The sequence below is a fragment of the Sarcophilus harrisii genome, chromosome 4 (genome assembly GCF_902635505.1).
Source record: "Sarcophilus harrisii chromosome 4, mSarHar1.11, whole genome shotgun sequence".
NCBI classification, from domain to species: domain Eukaryota; kingdom Metazoa; phylum Chordata; class Mammalia; order Dasyuromorphia; family Dasyuridae; genus Sarcophilus; species Sarcophilus harrisii.
Window position 1 is genome coordinate 328,500,466 of NC_045429.1, and position 21,913 is coordinate 328,522,378.

Sequence of the window (21,913 nt, forward strand, 5' to 3'; positions counted from 1 at the left end):
AATGCCATGAAATAGAGTTTAAGAATATCATTGGTTACCCAAAGTAATTACTATTTTCTTTGTTTTGCTGACACCCTTGCCTCCACTAGGAATATAAGGTACGGTGATATGAGAACAAGCACATTGATTCTCAGATCTCAGCACAATCATCCTGCAGTGTAAACCCAATTTACTGAGAAGCCTCCAGGACTCAGAAATCAGAAAAGCTATCTTGATTCTGAATCTGACCAGGTGATTTTTTTGTGCAAAGCATATGTTTAATGATGCAAAATAAAGCGAATATTTTGTCTGAATTAATCTGTTTTAGGAATTTCATTTGCTACATATGCCCTTCATTTCATTACTTACCTCTGCTGAAATCATGGATCTCATCCTCAGAGAGATTTTTTTTTTTTTTTGGCTATCAAGTCTCCTGTCCCACTTTACATTTAATTGGTGTCCTTAGATACTGTTCATTGCCTTTCAGATTAAAGTCCATTTTTTCCCCAACCTGTTTCCCAAGTTGTGTATGTATGTGTGTGTGTGTGCATATATATATATATATATGCAATATAATGCTGTATACATACATATATATATATATAAAATATCTACTTCTGGTAGATGAGTAAGTCCACTAAACTTGCTCCTTGATGAGCTCTTGTCATTGAGGTCACTACTTCGGGTTTTGAGCAGCCACCTTCAGCAGGAGTACAGTTCTATGCTTTAGCATTTAGCTTTACCATTCAGAAATGTTGGAAATCCTCAGGCTACTATTAGCAGGAGCTTCTTTTGTTCTCATAGACTGCTCCCTTAGGTCCTTGAGCTCTGATGTTATTCGCCTCCAGAACAGGAGATGGGAAAATAGAAATATTGCCATCTCCTTTTAGTAACTATTCCTAATACAGCATAGGACTAGACCTCTTAGTGAGAAATGAGTGACAATGTAGTACATTTCCCAAGTCTTCCTTTTACAGATTAGGCCATAATCCAGCAATTGCCATTTGCCCAATAATCATCAAACAGGGGTCAGAGTTCCTGAATTGTTTTTTTAACTGAGGTTCTTTTATTGGTCTACATAACTGAGTGGGTCTTGATCTTTTTATTTGCAAATGAGCTATTCTATCCTTCATAGTCATATAAAAAGTGAAAATGATACACAAAATTGAAGAAAACTTCTGGTTACTTTACATTATCTTTTTTTTTTTACTTTCTCCTTACATGTAGCAAATTTGTAAATGCTTAAATGAGCATTCTCTTATATTATAATTTCTTCTTTTAGAATTTTTTTTAATTATAAAGAAAATCACTACAGCACATGAAGGGCCTCAGTTTGAATCAGTGTGGGGGTGGGGGGAACCCGCATTGTTATAGTAAAAATAACTTTTATTGAATTGGAACAATCTCACATTTCCAACAGCTGTGGGAAACCCCAGGAAGCAGCAGACTATAGTAGAATATTCCGACATCACTAGCTAGATCTAGAAAGAGGCTTCAAATGACCCTAATTAGGGTAGCCTCTTTAATGTGGACAGCTTCCTAAGTGTATAGTGTATAGAGAGTCACTACAAGATCTCCAAGTAGTTACTACAAATAAGAGGATTCCATAGGACAGACAGATTCAAGTTTTAGCCACTACCTGTCTGAACAAGTGTTGATCGTTATAGATAAATCTGAGAAAGACCCCTTTGCCCATCTTGTCTTTCCATGTAAAGCTTTCCACAAATCTGCTTACTCGATACAGGCAGCTAAGTAGTACAGAAGATAAAGTATTGTACTTAATACTTTATTATTAGTATATAATACTAATACTAAGGTATTAGGAAGAAATGAATTCCAATAAGGCTTCAGGTACTTACTACCTGTGTGGCCCAAGCAAGTTAAATAGCCTCTCTCATCCTTGTTTTCCTCACTTGTAAAATGTACATTATATCAGTACCTATTTCCCTATATTTTTGTGAGATCAAATAATATAAGATCTGTAAAATACTTAGCACAGTGTAGTAGGTGTCACATAAATGCTATTTTCTCCTTTCCCTTCAAAATAGAGATATGTTTCATCATCAGTGGGAATCATGAATGGTTATTTCATTGATCAGAATTTTTAAGTCTTTCAAATTTTTCCTCCTTTTTCTGATCATTGCAAATAGTACTCCTGCCTCTCTTTATTTCTCTATGCAACAATTCATACAAATCTTCTCAGATTTCTAAATATATCTCTTTCATAATTTCTTACACACAACATTCCATCGGTAGTTATTCATGTGAATTTGTTCAATCATTCCCCATTTGATGTGCACTCATTTTTTTCTCTAGTTCTTTGCTACACAAAGAGTACCAAAAGTGTTACTATGAATATTTTGTTCAATTAGTTCTTTCCCTCTATCTTTGATTTATATAAAATGAAGGGGTTGGACTACATGACTTCTAAGATCCCTTCCTGCTCTAAATTTATGATAATGAAATCCTAAAATATCTTCCTTCCTTCCCTCCTTTTTCTTTGTTTATGTTTTAATTTCTTTCTTGCTTTCTGTCTTAATTTCTTCCTTCCTTTCTTTTTCGTATACTCTATTTATTGAACCATTCATTTTTTAAAATGTTTGAGTTCCAAATTCTCTCCTCTCTATTCTCTTCCCCACCCACTGAGAAGACAAGCAATGTGATATCAATTATTCATGTGAAGTTATGCAAAACACATTTCCATATTAGTTATATTGCCAAAAAACAAGAAAAATAAAGTAAGTGAAAAAAGTATGCTTCAATCTATACTTAGGGTTAACCAGTTCTTTCTTCATTTGTGAATAGCCTTTTTCATTATTGGTGTATATTTCTAGCAGTGTTAGCATTGAGTTAAAAAGTATGCACCATTTAGTAATTTTTAAGGTGTACCAAAATGTTTTTCAGAATAGTTAGACCAATTCATAGTTGTACTAATAGTGAATCAGTGGGCTTGTCTTCTCATAACTATTTCAAGAATTATAATTTTTCTTATTTTTGTTCCTTTTTGGAAGGTCATCTTTGGCAAACTGATGGTGTGAGCTTAATTTGCATTTCTTTTATTAGTAATTTAGAGAATTTTTCATATATAATAAAATAACTAGCATTTATACAGGGTTTGCATCTTACAGATATTATTTGTTAACAACTTGAATTTCTTCCTTTGAGAACTTTTTATTTTCTTTTGATCATTTATCTGTTAAAAATTGTTTTTCTCCTTACAGAATATATATTTGTTTTCATTCACTCTCTATCTTGCATTTTATAAAGGAGAAATTTTTTGCAATGATTCTTTTCTCCAATTAGCTGCTTTCCTTCTAATTCTTTTTGTTTTTTATTCAGATTACCTCCATTACTTATTCATTCAATAACTCTTTTCCTACCTTCAAGTGAAATAAGATACCTACTCAAATGTAATTCCTCTTCTTCTAATTTTTAAAATAATATTATCTTTTATATCTAGGTCATGTACTCATTTGGAGAATATTATAATATATGATGTGACATGTTGTTCAAAACAGAAATTTTCCCTAATTGCTTTCTAATTTTCCCAGAAGTATTAATCAAATAATGAACTGCCCTAGTACTTGAGGTAAACAAACAATATACAGGTAAGTCAAACAGTATAATACTGGATTAAATTGTTATTGATCAGCTTTTCTATTTTATAACCAGTACCTAATAGTTTTGATGATTATTGCTGTGTATACAGTTTGAGAACTGTTACTCTTAGGAATCCTTCCCACCTTTTAAAAAAATTACTATTTTCTTTGTTTTGCATGTAAATTTTGCTAAAAATTTGTCAGTTTGGGGGTGTGGAGCCAAGTTGATGGAGAGGACACACCTTTCTTTCTGATCTCCTCCTACAACCTTCAGACCAATTAGCAAATCCAGCCTCTGAATTAGCTCTGGACTAGTAGAATACACGAATATTGGGAGTGCCACAAATTACCAGCAGAAGATAATTTTGAAGATAGCCAGAAAAGGTCTGTTTTAATTGGAAATGGGAGGGAGACAGCTAGCGCAAGCAGCTGAGCACAGATGCCAGCACAGACAACACAGAGTCCTGGGGAGGTTTGGACTCTGTGTAGTGGTGCAGACTCCATGGGGAGGAATCTACAGCAGTGTCACTCTGCCCTAGTTGCAAGCCAGTAGATCAGCAGAGAATTTATCAAACATACAACACAAACACAAAAGGTAAATAGTGAACCCTGAACCCAGAACTGGGAGTGAGTCAGTACTGACCCAGTGCAGCCACAGCTGTTTATAGAGGAAGCAGCTGTTTATAGAGGAAGCAGCTGCTTGTAGAGGAAGCTTGGAAAACCTCCCCTGCCCTAAAAGTAGACCTTAACTTTTTTTTAAAAATGAGTAAAAATGTAAAGAGAACTCTGACCATAGACAGCTTTTATAGTGAAAGAGAAGAACAGATTTCAAACCCTGAGGAAACTAAAAGCAGATCGTCTTCAGATGAAGCCCCAAAAGATGACATAACCTGGTCTCCATCACATAAGGCTATCCTAGAAGAAATTTAAAAGGATCTTAAAAGAGATCTAGAAGAAAAATGGAGAAAGGAGATAAAAACTTTGCAAGAGAATTTGGAAAAGGCATATAACTCATTAAAAGATAGATTTGATAAAATTTTTAAAAAGAAAACAACTCCCAGAAAAACAGAATTTGTGAACCAGAAAAAGAAAATAACTCCTTAAAAAACAGAATTTGATAAAATCCAACACCAATTCCTATTAAAACACTAGAAAGTATAGGAATAAATGGACTTTTCCTTAAAACAGTCAGTAGCATCTATTTAAAATCATCAGCAAACATCGTATTAATGGGACAAACTGATACCATTCCCAATAAGATTAGGGGTGAAACAAGGTTGCCCACTATCACTATTACTATTCTACATTGTATTAAAAATGCTAAAAATTAAAAATTGCCAAAGAGCAATAAGAGAAGAAAAAAGATTAAAGGAATTATAATAGGTAATGAGGAAACCAAATTTTCATTCTTTGCAGATGATATAATGTTATACTTAGAGAATCCTAGAGAATCAGCTAAAAAAGTGTTTGAAGTCTTCCACAATTTTAGCAAAGTTGCAGGATACAAAATAAATCCACATAAATCATCAGCATTCTTAACATCACTAACAAAATCCAAAAGCAAGAGATACAAAGAGAAATTCCATTTTAAAATAACTGTTGAAAGGATAAAATATTTGTGAATCTACCTGCCAAGGAAATGTCAGGAACTATATGAGCAAAACTACAAAACACTTTGCACATAAAATCAAATCTAAGCAAATGGAAAAATATCAAGTTCTCTTGGATAGGTCTAACAAATAATAAAGATGACAATACTACCTAAACTAATCTATTTATTTAGTGTTATACCAATCAGACTCCCAGGAAACTTTTTACTGACCTAGAAAAAAATAACAACAAAATTCATCTGGAATAACAAGAATTTCAAAGGAATTAATGAAGAGAAAAGCAAATTAAGCTGGCCTAACTGTACCAGATTTAAAATTATATTTAAAGCAGTGGTCATCAAAACCATTTGGTACTGGCTAAGAAATAGAGACATTGATCAGTGGAATAAGTTCACAGAACAAAATAATCAATGACTATAGCAATCTAGTATTTGGCAAACCCAAAGACCCCAGCTTTTGAGATAAGAATTCACTATTTGACAAAACTGTTGGGAAAAATGGAAACTAGTATGGCAGAAACTAGGCATAGACTCATACCTAACACCATTTGACCAAGATAAGGTTGAAATGGGTTCATGATCTAGACATAAAGAATGCGATTATAAACAAATTAGAAGAACATAGGATAGTTTACCTCTCAGATCTGTGGAAGAGGAAGAAATTTGTGACCAAAGAAGAACTAGAGATCATTACTGATCACAAAATAGATAATTTTGATTATATTAAGTAAAAAAGTTTTGTACAAACAAAACTAATGCAGACAAGATTAGAAGGGAAGCAATAAACTGGGAAAACAGTTTTACATCCAAAAGATCTGATAAAGGTCTCATTTCTAAAATATATAGAGAATTGACTCAAATTTATAATAGTTCAAGCCATTCTCCAATTGATAAATGGTCAAAGGATATGAACAAAGAATTTTCTGTTGAAGAAATTGAAACTATTTGTAATCACATGAAAAGGTGTTCCAAATAACTAGTGATCAAAGAAATGCAAATTAAGACAACTCTGAGATACTACTCCACACCTCTCAGATTGGCTAAGATGACAGGAAACAATAATGACGAATGTTGGAGGGGATGTGGGAAAACTGGAACACTGATACATTGTTGGTGAAACTGTGGAAGGGATCCAACCTTTCTGGAGAACAATTTGGAACTACGCTCAAAAAGTTATCAAAAGGGTTATGCATACCCTTTGATTTAGCAGTGTTTCTATTGGGCTTATATCCCAAAGAGATTCTAAAGGAGAAAAAGGGACTCACATGTGCAAAATATTTGTGGCAGTCCTCTTTATAGTGGCAAGAAACTGGAAACTGAGTGGGTGCCCATCAATTAGAGAATGGCTGAATAAATTATGGTATATTAATGTTATGGAATATTATTGTTCTGTAAGAAATGACCAGCAGGATGATTTCAGAGAAGCCTGGACAGACTTACGTGAACTGATGCTAAGTGAAATGAGCAGAACCAAGAGATCATTATACATGACAACAAGACTATATGATGATCAATTCTGATAGATGTGGCTCTCTTTAACAACTAAAAGATTCAAACCAGTTCCACTTGTTCAGTGATGAAGAGAGCCATCTACACCCAAAGAGAGGGCCATGGGAACAGAGTGTGGACCACAACATAGCATTCTCACTCTGTTGTTATTTGCTTGCATTTTGTTTTTCAGTTTTTCTTTTTCTTCCTTCTTGATCTGATTTTTCTTGTGAAGCAAGACAACTGTATAAATATATATATATATACATACATTGAATTTAACATGTATTTTAACATATTTAACATGTATTGAACTACCTGCCAACTAGAGGAGAGGGTGGTGGGAAGGAGGGAAAAATTTGGAACAAAAGGTTTTGCAAGGGTCAGTGCTGAAAAAATTACCCATGCTTATGTTTTATAAATAAAAGCTTTAATAAAAAAATTATTGGTTTTTATGTAATAATTCTTTGGTAATTTGATTAATATGTCATTTATTCTGTTAATTAATTTAGATAATCTGGGTCCAGTGGCAAGATATAGATTAGGAGGACTGGATACAGTGGAGACCTTGTCTTTTTAAAATTAACGTGACTCAGTTTAAGGAAACTCCAATTAAATAAGGTTGGTGACTTTGCACAGTCTTCTCTTCCTTAAATCCAATTCATTTGTATGTCATGGTATCACTTTCCTGATGTCATGGTCCTCTTTGAAAAAACAACCTCTGTAAGTAGTAAGAAGAGCTGCCCTATTGGGGACCCAACTGTAAATGATCAGTTGGATAACAGAACTCTTTTTTTTTTTTTTCCATTTTCATCCCTTTAGTCTTTGCACATAAGATATCATACTCTTATTTGCTGGTAATCTGCACAAAAGAATATAAATTTTGATTGCTGAAACCTTGAAAAATATCTTGGGTTTTACAGGCTAGATTTCTTTCTTAAGGATCATACCTTAATCCCTAATCACTCTGCCTCTCATTGATTGGCCAACATAGACCTGTTAAAGACCTTAATTTTAAAAGGTGAAGGTCTCCCACTGCATCCAGGGCCATCTTCAGCTGTCCTGATCTATATCTGGGCACTGGATTCAGAGGGCTCTGGAGGAGAAAATGAGACTGATGATTTTACACAGCCCTCCCTCACTTAAATCCTATTCATTTGCATATCATGGTATTACCTCCCTGATATTATGATGCTCTTCAAGAACAAAGGACAAACAATAACAATAGCAATTTAGATATTATTGACTAATTATGAGCGATTACTATTTTACCAGTATTGGTAAAATATTGTTTATTTTTTGCAAAGCATGTTTTGTAGTTGTTTTCATATATTTTCTCAGTGTATCTAGGTAAAAGGACACCCAGGTATTTTGTATGTCTTGTAGTACTTTTGAATAGAATTTCTATTTCTGTACCTTTCTTCTGGATTTTGTTGGTCATGTACAGAAAGGCTGCTATTTTTTGTGAGCTTATTTTTTATCTTGTTACTAGACTTATGAACCCAAAGAAATCAAAGAGAAAAAGACACACACACACACGCAAAAAAATTATAACTTTTTTATTATAGCAAAGAAATGAAAGATAAGAGGATGCCCATAAATTAAGGAACAGCTGAACAAATGATAGTATGTAACTGTAATAGAATGTTATGATGCCATAAAAAAGGATGAAAGGGATAACTTAAGGGAAACTAATGCAGAATGAAATGAACAGGACTTGGAGAACAATTTACACAAAAATAATATTGTAAAGAAAAACAACTTTGAAAGACTAAGGCCTATGATAAATGCAATGACCAAGCATGATTCCAGAATTACAATTAAGAATTATGCCCTTCTCTTGGCAGGGAAATGATGGATTCAAAATATAACATAAGACATACATTTTCAGATATATTGCATATGGGGATTTGCTTTGCTTGTGTAACAGTGATTCAGCAGTGTTGAGTGACTACCAGGTGAGTTAAGTAACTAAAGCCCTTGAAAGTTGTATTTCTTCCAAGCATGGGAAGAGACAAAGCTATTGAAGGGCTGGAACTGGCAGGTGGAGTTTTCTGCCGCAGCAGCAGCAGCAGCAGCAGTTTTTACATTTTTCTACATAGAAGCTAAGGGAAAGAGTCAAAGACATTGAGGGGTGACAGCTGTAGAAGCAATGAGACATTAGCAGATAGATGGAAGATGCTTTTCAGAAGAATGAGTGTAGCAATTAGAGCCTACTTGGAGAAACCACTGATATAATCATGAATTTACACTACTCCTGCGTCTCCCTTCTATTTTATTGACACAAACAATGGGCAGCATTATTCATTAATAAATGTTTCTCTACTATTTTAAATTTTGTTTACTCATTATTTGGATTTCTAACAGTAGTTTTCTAGATAAAGATAAGATCATTTTAATCTCATCTTGAGTTGGTGATTTTGACATAGAGAAGATGATGTGTGTGTAAACCTGTGGCTCATTGATTACACCAAATCCAAATGATTGGGTAACTTCCAGCCTCACAATCCACAGAATTCCTTAGATGCTGAGGGCCTTCTTCTAACTTTGTAGAGATGAAAAGCCTTGTGAAGCCTGAATCCTTGTCCTAGGCTTAATGACCTAGTGAGCTAGTCTTTGCTTCTCAATTGACAGATTACTCTGTAACTTGAGCTTTTTGTTTTTCTCTAACTTCATGTCTAGAGAAGAAAGGAAAAATAGAGTTAAGGACCTTCAGAGATGGTGGACACAATTTTGATCAAGAAGAATCAATTCTACTCACTTTATAAAGGAAGGCATGGAGTGCTTCTTATCCAAATTACTGCCCCTCTGCCAAAGCTACATCTGCTAAACAACACATGACTATGTTTATTATAAGGTTTTTGTTTTTAATTTGTGAGTGGGATAAAAGGGAGGAGGGATAGCAAAAGGGGAAGGAGAAGGAAAAGAGAAAGAAGAAGAAGAAGAAGAAGAAGAAGAAGAAGAAGAAGAAGAAGAAGAAGAAGAAGAAGAAGAAGAAGAAGAAGAAGAAGAAGAAGAAGAAGAAGAAGAAGAAGAAGAAGAAGAAGAAGAAGAAGAAGAAAGTATAAGCAAGCAGGACAACTTTGAAAGTTTTATGTTGAGTTTATTATGCACTCAAGAGGCAAGTACTCTGGCCCTACTCTCCTAGAGAGACACTAATTAAATCATTTCCTTAAATTCTAGAAGTCTCCCTGAAAGACTGCAGTGTTTCTTTTTTAATGTCTTCAGCTTTAACTTCCATTCTTGTGTGATTTCCTCTTCCCTCCCTCTCCTCTTCCTTCCCTCTCTCCTTCTCCCACCTTACATTGTTACCTTCCAGTGATTTGTATTTTATTTTATTTAATCAGTTTGCATCAATTAGACTTTACAAACAAACAAATATTTATGTCAAAGATATAGCAAGAACAAAAGTTCCAAAATTTCCACCTCTACTACCTTTCTGCTATAATACATTGGTTTACTAACTGTATGACCTTGGACAAATAACTTAATTCTCATTTCCTTACCAAAAAAAAAAAAGAATAAAATGAAAAACAAGTTGAATGTGATAGAAATTTGTGGTTTCATTTTCAATTTGAGTTCTAAAAAATATTTGGGTTCTAGTTTACTTCTGAAAATTCTCATTTTATTTGATATTTACTATGTTTAGGCGGGGAAGAAAAGCAGTTGTTTGTTTGTTACTGGGTCCTAGTTGTTACTGAGCAGATAATATAATCTCATAATATCACCCTTTTACTCAGAGTTGTTGATTTTGAGTTGGGTAATGTAAGATGACTATAACAAAATCTTTAGGCCACTTCTATTGCTAATTGGAAATGATGTATTTAAGTTTCAGTTGATAGTATCCATGGGACTGACCAAATGGTCTGCAGTCTAGAGAGAACAGGCTAAACCTGACCCTTTGGGATTAGGACCAGTTGAAAGAGTTTGTCAATGACTCCCACCACTTACAGCAGTCTGATACCCATCTAATGCCTTCTGTTGAACTAACAACCAAGTTAATGAAGTTGTGACAAATAACAGAGGTTGGGGAGTAAATGAGTCCATTGCCATGCCTAGATATGGGGGCTGTGAAGCCATGTTGTGCTGGATGTGGAACTATATATTTCCCCTATCAAGGAAAAGACAGCTACCAATATCAATCAGAGCATCTACCTCTCCTGATGTCCTTGGCGTGCCCCCTCACCAGAAAATTGACCCTGTTCCTCATTCTCAGGGCAAGAGGTTCTTCTTCCTAAACAACAGCTTTGCCCAAATATCCCTAATTACTGGGGTTTAGCATTTCACTCCAGAGAGGCCTTTTCTTCTATAAATCACCCTAGTGTGAAAGCTCTCCAGTCCAGCAGGTTCTAAGATCCAGCCTCCTGAAAGATTTACCCAAAAAAGATGGACCGTTTTTGGATACAGGTAGAGTTGACCTTCTTCAGCCCTTTTCTGATCCATGCTCAATGTAGAATCACCTAAACTTGGATATCCCTGCCCCATCAGATGGTTCCATACACGCTGAGAAAATGGCTCAACTTCTCATCAATTGGAATGTTTTCTTTCCTCAGGATGATTTGGACAACTCTTTAGAAAACATTTGGTAAATCAAGGGAGTAGGATTATTGGGAGATGGCCTTGCTTCCTAAGGACAAGGCAGAAGTAAATATGTCTCTGCATAGCTATGGTGAATGGGTATTTACTTGGAAGCTGACTTGGTGGCCATCCTTAGTCCCTGGGTGAAGGTAAGGTAGAGTCATTATCTATTCCCCCTGCAGAAAAAAGAGAAAGCTATAAGCAGAGGCTTTGAAATCAGAAGATATTTGGGAAGGGAGGTCTTAGGTGGCCAACCAGAGAATACTGAGAGTTATAAGGTAAGACTCTGAAGTAGGACTTTTCATACAAGAAGACAATGCTTTCCTAGATTCTCTATTACAGGTGACCCTGATCTCTGTGGAAAATCAGAGACTATCAGGAGTATCATCATTTGTACTAAGGCCCTGACATTTCTGATGCTGCTCCAACTCATCAATCATTTTATATTGGGAGATCCAGTGTTGACTGTCTCCATTATCAGTCAGCCCTTTACTGAAATTTCTGATCTCTAGTTTCCTTTCTAGTTAGTCCTTGTAGTATTACACTTTTTCAAAGGTGTTATCACATTACTTTTCTTTTTTTTTTTAAATCCTGTGTTTCTGTTCTTGTTTATACTTTACTTGCCCCAAATTCCTTTTTCCAGTACTACCTATGTCTGGCTTCTCATATCTCCAGAGTCAAGGTTATCCATGAATAACTTTACCATGTAAATGGTAGAAGACCCTCTAGAAGCTCTTAATACCAAAGGAGGATGGTAGGAGCAATAGCTACTGAAACTGCTACATAGAACTAGATTTTTTTCTCTGTAAGATGCAGGAAATCTGTCCCCAAGAGTTGATTTTTCAGGGGTCAAGTCTTGAGCCATTGATGTGTTTCTGCTTGTCTAGGGTTAAAAAGGAATCATTGCACCTCTAAGACTTGGCCAAAGTCCTGCTGCTATATAAGTCAGCTACAGTCATTTGATCCAACACATCCATTTCCATAATGAGACATATGAGACCAAGGAGACCACCACCTATCTACTAGTTCCAATGCAATAGCCTTTCATCTTTTCCATATTATAAATAAATAATCCTCCTCTCATTACTTATTAGGTGATCCACGAATGTCCCATTTTATTCTAATTCCTCTACCCTAAAGCATAAGACTTGCCTGAGTCAAACTTGACCCACAACAATAGCCATGTGATATATTAGCAATATCAAAGAGTGTAAAACATGTTTACATTAGAACAATGCATAGTAGGCTACCACAGGGCTGTGGCCAAGACTGAATTTTCTTTTTTTCTCTAACCTTCCTCCAGGCCAGTTTGAGGAATACAGAAGGAAAGGGTATTGAGATTTAAACTTTGGGCAGAAATTTATGCAGCTCTGAATTCTGACATAGGAAAAAAGAGGAACACAACTATGAACTAGACTTTGTTCACTTTCACCAACCACTACTACTGGCCTGCCTTGCTCTACTTCTGGCCTTGAGCCACTCTGCCTCCTCTAGCTGTCTCCAGGCTACTCCCAAGCAGATCAACCCTTCATCTCTCTCCTGAGCTCACCTGTCTCTGCTTCACATGGCTGGCTTCCTTCTGGTTAGTACCTCCTCTCTGCCCCCTCTACTTTCTCCTGATAGCTACAGATGGGGTAACTCTAGTCTTACTATCCTCCTTATCACATGCCCACCAAAATAATCTTAGAGGGATTTGCTTTCCATCTTATCCTCTGGCTCTCTCCCTGCATGATTCACAAGAAACCTGAGCAACTTCTCCAAAGTACTAGGAACAGAAAAATGTGGGAATTTTTAAGTGTCCCCACATATAATCTAGCCACTAAGTCATTGTACCTTGTGGTCCTCCACTTTACTATAAGCGTTCTAATCTGGACTCAGATGTTTACTAGCTACGTGACTCGGGACAAGTCACAACACTCAGATTCCTCATGTGTTAAATGAGATAGAGAAAGAAATGGCAAATCACTCTAGTATCTTTGCCAAGAAAACCCCAGATAAGGGCATGAAGAATCAGACATGACTAAAACGACTGAATAACAACAATCTTTATTTAGTCTTATAAATTTTGATTATTCTTATTTCAGTTTCCCCTCTCATGTTTGAGTTGGTCCCTGAGTAAGACTATAGTTCCCCCTCATCTTTCTAGGGATATTCCTGAGGAACTGATATGATCAAATCCTATTCTGGTGTGTGACCCTAGTGTTAACATTAATTATGATTGTGCCAAATCATTTCACTGATTAATATCAATCAATTTTTACAAAGGAATATTTATTGAAAATATATAGTAAAAATAGAGGTTACAAAGTATTTCCCCTAAACTGGGACCAGGAGGTCATACTCTCCTATCTATTGCCTTAGTCCCAGAGAAGAGTAGGTTTATCCTACAAAACTATCTATCTATCTATCTATCTATCTATCTATATATTTTACCATAAAACTTTTACCACTCCAAGTTCGCTTCTCAGTGGGGGCATGGTCCCTGGTTGACTCAGCATCTCAGGTATCCCTGGGCTGGATCAGGCAGTTGTTCTTCAAGGGCTCAGCTGCTGTTTCACTAATGCTTGGCCTCTAACAAATGCTAGCACAGACTCTAGCTTCTAGATTTCCAAGAGTTACTGTTTGGATCTTTCAGATTTAAAGTCATCACCATCTCCAATATTCCTTCACCTAAAAGCAGGAAAGAACAAATAAACAGAAAAAAGAACAGAATCTACATTCACTGGTCACTTGTCAGTCATGGGTGAGGATGGCCCTATTTATCCTCCCATCCAGAGACACACAACATATCTTTCTCATTTAAATGCAGCAGGGGAGGCCCAAAAAATCACCGTGGCCCAGCTAGTGGGTTTTGAATTCATACCTTTGTTTGACTCACAAGCTAAACAACAGTTCCTCTTTATCCAGTAAGCATACTAGAAGCAGTACCTGGAAATGCTCATCTCTTTGGGATCTGCAAAAAGCAGAACATGGTCCTAAGTGAGGAGGAAAAGTTATCATACATATGTAACAGACATTAGGGATCATGATCACACCTTGATTTACTAAACTTTTTTTTTCCTTTTTGTGATCAGCACTTAGTTGGGTTGTTTTTTTTTGGGGGGGGGGCGAGGTTAATTAGCTATTATGCTTCTTTTTTTTCTTTTTTCTTTTTCTTTTTCAAAATACACGAAAAGATAGTTTTCAGCATTCATCCTTGCAAAACTTTGTGTTCCAAATTTTCCCCCTCCTTCTCCCTCCCCTAGACGGCAAGTAATCCAATATAGATTAAATATCTATAATTCTTCTAAACATTTCCACATTTATTATGCTGCACAAGAAAAATCAGATCAAAAAAGAAAAAAAGTGAGAAAGAAAAAACAAGCAAGCAAATAACAACCAAAATGGTAAAAAAAAAAAAATACTATTTTGTGATCCACATTCAGTCCCCATAGTCCTCTCTCTGGATGCAGATAGCTTTCTCCATCACAAGTTTATTGGAATCACCCTGACTCACCTCATTATTGAAAAGAGCCAAGTTGGGAAACAAAATTATCACTATGATGATATGATAGTATACTTAGAAAATCCTAAAGAATCAACTAAAAACTACTAAAAACAATGAAAAACTTTAGCAAAGTTTCAGGGTACAAAATAAATCCACATAAATCATCAGCATTTCTCTATGTTACTAACAATGTCTAGGAGCAAGAGATACACAAAGAAATTCCATTTAAAATAACTGTAGATAATATAAAATGTTTGGGAGTCTACCTGCCAAAATAAAGTCAGGAACCATACAAATACAATTATAAAACACTTTCCACACAAATGAAGTTACATCTGAACAATTGGAAGAATATCAAGTGCTCATAGGAAGGCCAAGCGAATATAATAAAAGTGACAATTCTACCTAAATTAATCTACTTATTCAGTGCCATACTAATCAAACTACCAAGAACTTATTTATAGAGCTAGAAAAATAATTACGAAGTTCATCTGAAAGGACAAAAGATCAAGAATTCCAAGGGAATTAATGAAAAAAATGCAAATGAAAGTGATCTAGCTAAATCAAACCTAAAACTATATGATCATAGTGATCGTAGCAGTGATCATAAAAATCTTTTGGTACTGGCTAAGAAATAAAGTGATTGATCAGTGGAATTGGGTTCTTTTTCTAGGCCTTCACAGATTAATTCCTGCATTATAACATCCTTGGGCAGAGCTAAACCCACCCATTGCACTAGGGATTGTATACACCTTTACCTGGAATCAGAATCCCCATAGATGTCCAAGGGGCTCTAGTCCTACCTACTTAGCTCATACATGGTGGCATTCTCTGATTTTCTGTTTCTGTGGCTTTAAAAGGCTTCCAGAAAGCTCATAAAGCCCAAGAATGTCAGAGAGAATTATTTGGAGGAATAAAGTGTAAATGAATCAAAAACACGTGGCTTGGATTTCTTTTAGAATAGACACATATTTTTTTAAAAAAAGGGGAAAATATGTTTGCCAGAGCACAGCTGGGATATGGGGTATGAAAGAAGGGTTAGGAGGCTTTGCCAAACTCCAGTGCAGCTGGGCACATGTAGACCAAGCCTCCTCCTCACAGCTGTTGAAATAGAAATAATTCTGGGTTTCCCGGAAAGTAGGGCTGTCAAAGGAAAATTCCCTAGTAAATTTTAGGGGAGAATGAATCACTTTAAAATAGCTTTGAATATAAAAAAACAACAGCAACAAGTTCTTAACTTCAAATATGAACATAAGCGCCCATCAAGTATGAGGTATTTGTGTTGTACTAGCAAACTCTGAGGAAACATTCTCATTGGCCCCTTTGGGGTAGGTTTGGGTCTCAGGGGAAGGTCCAATGAGAATGCTTCCCTAGAGTGTCCTTTCATACCTGCCCATGCTCAATGAACACCTATGAATTGGACAATTACTAAATTGTCATTGAGAGGATCTAATCTTTATAATTATATATATAATTGTTTGTTTTAATTTTTCAAATTTAAAAGTCATTCCAACTCTGTCCTGCTTGTCTATGTCACCATTTGAATGAATATTCTTCACTCTTCTGTTCATTTTTCTAATTTCATTGATGCTTTTTTTCTTTTTTCCTTTCTTCTCTTAGTATCAATACTATCAAATGCTGTTTTTTTTTATTCTTTCTTGCCAAAAATAAGAAAGACATATGTAACAAAGAAATATAGTATTGCAAAATAAATCCACACATGGGCCATGTCAGAAAATGTGTTTCTAGTCTATCATCTTTTTGACAAGAAATGAAAACCATAATTCATAATTAATCTTTTAAAATTATCTTTGGGCAATGTTTTAATCATAGTTCTAAAGTTATCATTTATTTTCTTTTTTACAATGTTATAACCATTATATATAAATTGACCTACTGGTTCTGTTTTTTTCACTGTATCAATCCATATATATCTTCACAATTTTTTCCAAATCCATCCCCTTCATCATTACTTTTTAATAATATCCTTTTACATATTAATATGAAAAAAATTTTAAAGGAAGAAATCCAAATTATCAACAATTGTAAAAAAAAAATACTCTAACTCACTCATCATTAGAAAAATGCAAGCTAAAGCACTTTTGAAGTTCCACCACACACATATCAGATTGGCAAAAAATGAAGAAAAGGAAAATGACCAATGTTGGAAAGACTTCAAATAAACAGTTATATTAGTACACTGTTGATAAGAAGTGTGAATTGGTGCAACAATGAAAAATATTTAATGAGTTTTTATTTATTTGTTATTAATGTAACAGCAAAGGATAAAACAAAAAAGTAGAATTCATAGTTCCAGAGGACCAGTTAGGTGGCATCTGGATAGAATTCTGGGCCTACAGTCAGGAAGACCTGAATTCAAATGCAGCCTTGGGCACTTAGTGTGACCTTGGGAACTTTATGTGATTATGTTACATTTACCTTGGTTTACTTATCTATAAAATAGAGATAATAATAGCACCTACCTCCCAGGTTTTTGGTGAGGATCAAATGAGATAATAATGGTAAAGAGTGAATAGTTCCTGACACATAATTAAGTGATATGTAAACATTAGCTAATATCATTATAATTATTATAATTAACTCTGTGCCAGAGGCTGGTTAAGTTGTATGTTTTTGGAAGAACAGGGGAAGAGATAAAAGAATTTTTAATCCTTACTGTTGTTAGTGAGATACAACAAATGTACATGAAACAACTGAATACTTAATTTTTTTAATAGTATTTGATTTTTTCCATTTACATGTAAAGATAAGTTTTAACATTCATTTAAAAAATTAAATTCCAACTTTTCTTCCTTCTCTCCTTTCTAAGATAGCAAACAATTTGATATAGGACATATTTTTGCAATCATGTAAAGCCTATTTTCATATTAGTCATGTTTTGAAAGAAGAAGCAGACTCAAAGAAAACCCCCCTCACAAAAATAAAGTGAAAACCATATGCTTCTCTTTGCATTCATATTCTTTATCAGTTCTTTCTCTAGTTGTGAATAGTATTTTTCACTTTGAGTCCTTTGGAACTATCTTGGATCACTGTTTTGCTGAGAATAGCTAAATTATTCATGATTGATCATTGTACAATGTTGTTATTATTGTATACAATATTCTCCTGGTTCTACTCACATCCCTTTACATTAGTTCATGTAAGTATTTCCAGGTTTTTCTGAAATCTGCCTGCTAGTCATTTCTTATAATACAATGGTGTTTCATCACAACCACATACTACAACTCATTCAATCATTCTCTAATTCATGGGCATCCCCTCAATTTCCAATTCTTTGAACTACAAAAGAGCTGCTACAAATATTTTTGTGCAAGTAGGTCCTTTCCCCACCTTTTAAAAAAAATTGCTTAGGGATACAGATCTAGTACTTATATTGCTGGATCAAAGGGTATGTACAGTTTGATGATGACAGTTTGGAGATATGGACAACACTTTAACAGAGCAAATCAACTAGTGCTATATTCAAAATTAAACTCATTTTCTCATCATACCCCTCCTTCAAACTTCCCTGTCTCTTATTACCTTTCCTTTAATAACACAGGTTTAAATTTCAGACTCATCCTTTTCACTTTGCCTCCCTCTTCCCTACCCCTCCCAGCCAATTACTTGCCAAATCTTGTTGATTCTAGCTCTCTTTTCCATCTATCATCTTCTCTATTCACATAATCACCATACTACTTCAAGCTCTTATCATCTCTTGCCCAGATTACTCCAATATTTCTCAATTGACTTATTTCCATCCTCTCCCATCCCCAATCCATCCTCCAAACAGATGCCAAAATAATGTTTACAAAGCACAAGCTTCATTATGTTTCCTCTTTGATCAAGAAATTTTGGTGGCTCCCTATTTCCTTTAGTTAAAATATAAATTCCTTAACTTGGCATTCTCAGCCCGGCTGCCAGCCTGTTTTTTGACTTATTTTACATTCCTTCTCTTTATTTATTCTAAGTTCTAGCCAAACTAGTCCAATTGTTATTTCTTAAATTCAGATATCATTTCCCACCTCCTTGCTTTTGCATAGTTGTAAAAAGAACTTAATGACTACCTTCCGCTTCTCAGAATACTTAAGTTTCTTCAAAGCTCAATCTAGATTTTAACTCTAATGGAAAAACTTTCCCTAATCACCCTAGCTGCTAATATTCTTTGCCTCTCTAAATTATATTTTGTTACTTATAGCAAGTCTAAGAGCTAAATTTATCTCCCTCACTGTAGCTAAGAATAGTTTTTACATTGGTAAACAAAGTTTTAGTGCATTTTATAATATTAAAACCATTCCAGTTTGCCAGCCTTTTGCCAACTCCTGATTTATAATATTGTACCCTCCAATAGAATATAAGCTTCTTTAGGGCAGATACTATTTTTAATTCTGTCTATATACTTCTAGAATCTAACAGTGCTTTGTACATACTTTGCACATCAAATTATTGCATTTAATTCAATTTTATGTCCTACATAGAAAGAGAGATAGAGCTGGGAATGAGCAAAATTATTCATTATTGGATTCTTATTGGGCATCTTTCCATGACACTGGTCAAGTCTGAAATAAGCAACATTTTAAGAGCAAAAAATCACATCAGGGGAACTAGAATAGAACTATATGAAAACACACACATGCCCACATACATATACAAAGAGTCCTAAAAGTCTTAGTGCAGTTTTGGAGCACTTTTTGGACACCCTGTATGTATTCAATTAATGTCAGAAAGATTTTGCTTCAGCTTCATTTGTAGTAGGTTACACATTTGTTATTTAATTTATTCAAGAAATACAATAGAAAAACTGCATCATGGAAGATGCAGACCTTCCTTGGTAGAAAGAATTTCCTCCTGGGAGTTCTCTACACCAATGAAATCACAGATCTAATTCCTATCTTAACAAGATAGCCCAGAGAAGCTCAATTCCTCATCTTTTCCCATAAGCACATAAGTATACTGAGATGAATGATGATTAGCTAATTGTCATCTTAGAAGGCAGGAAGAGCCTGACTCTAAAAGGATGAGGCATGGTACTTTAGGAAAGTAGGAGGAAGAACTATAGCATTATGAGTTATCTTGCTGGGAGTGTGATAATGGTTACCAAGTGGGAGCAATAATTAGAGAGAAAATGTTTACATGAGATATCTTCCTTCTCTGTTCATTATTGCTATTCTATGTAAAGGGAAGTGAAAATTTTGAATTTCAGTTTATTTTATCCAAGCCAAGTGATTCTTTTTCTTGTCCATAATACACTTTCACATTAATGAGTTGAATTAACACAGACCTTCAGGCTCATTGTTTATTTTTATAAGATCTACAAGTATATTCTTAAAGAGATTCTTTTGGTTTGGAAGTTATTGAGTTAATAACCTCAGGGCTAAGCAATATGAGTCAAAGAAGAAAACTAAGAAAATCCATGAGGCATCTAGGTTTTAGCCTGGGACAAAGCAGAAGGATGGGCAAAAGAACTTTACTTAGTAAAGTAGAAAATAACTGTGGCTATCATTACTTAATTTGATTTTTAAAAAAGAAAGAAGAAAACCAAATTACTACTATCCAAAATGAGAGGGCTTGAGTTCACTACCAATGAAAAGGAAATTAAGACAATTGTTAGAAGGTCTTTTGCCCAATTATATGCCCATAAATTTAATAATGTAAATTAAGTGAATGAATATCTAAAAATATAAATCAGATTAACAGAAGAAAAAATATATTCCAATATTAGAAAAAGAAATTGAACAAGCTATCAATGAACTTCTAAGAAAAAAATACCCAGGACCCAGATGGATCCACAAACAAATTCTATCAAACATTTAAACAAAAATTAAAATATTTGGAAAACTAGGTGAAGAAAGAATCTTGCCAAATTCCCTTTATGACACAAGTATGTCATGCAGATACACAAATCAGGAAGAGCTAAAACAGAGAGGAAAATTATAGAACAATTTCCCTAATTAATATTGATGCAAAAACATTAAATAAAGTATTAGCAAAGAGATCACAGCTATATATAATAGGAATCATACACTATGAGCAAACAGGAATTATACCAGGAATGCAGGGCTTGTTCAAAATTAGGTAAAGTTATTAGCATAATTGATCATATCTATAACAAAAGCAATAGAAATCATGTGACTACCTCAATAGATGCAGAAAAAGCTTTTGACAAAATATAGCATTCATTCTTATTTTAAAATACTAAAGAGCATAGTAGTAATTGAAGTTTACCTTAAAATGATAAGTAATATTTATTTTTTTAAATTACCAGCAAATTTTATCTGTAATGAGGATAAGTTAGAAGCCTTCCATATACAAGAATGCCCATTATCATCTCTATTATTTAATTTTGTACTAGAAATGTTAACTATAGCAATAAGAGAAGAAAAGAAATTAAAGGAATTAGAATAGACAATGAGGAAACAAAACTATTACTCTTTGCAGGTGATACAATGTTATACTTAGAAAATCCTAGAGAATCAACTAAAAAACTACTTGAAGTTATCAACAACTTTAGCAAAGTTACAAGATACAAAATAAACCTATATAAATCATTAGCATTTCCATACATTACCAACAAAGTTGAGCAATAACAGATAGAAAGATAAATTCCATTTAAAGTAATGTAGACAATATAAAATACTTGGGAGTCTACCAGCCAAGACAAACCCAGAAACCACATGAACACAACTATAAAACTCTTTTCATGCAAATAAAGTCAGATTTAAACAATTGTTAAAATAATAATTTCTCATGGGTAAGCTGAGCCAATATAATAAAAATGTCAATTCTACCTAAATTAATCTATTTATTTGGTGTCATGCTAATCAAAATATCCCCAAAAAAGTATTTTATAGAGCTAAACAAAATTCATCTGAAATAAGAAAAGCTCAAGGGTATCAAGGGAATTAATGAAAAAAATGAAAACTTTAAAATATGAAAAAAAAATATGAAAGAAAGTAGTCTAGTCATACCAGATCTCAGACTGTATTATATAAAGGCAATTATCAAAGCATCTCATACTGGCTAAGAAATAGAGTGGTGAATCAGTGGAATAGATTAGATATAAATTACATTATAGTAAATGACTATAGCAATCTAGTGTATAATAATTCCAAAGACCCAATCTTTTGGAACAAAAATTCGTTATTTGACAAAAACTGCCAGAAAAATTGGAAA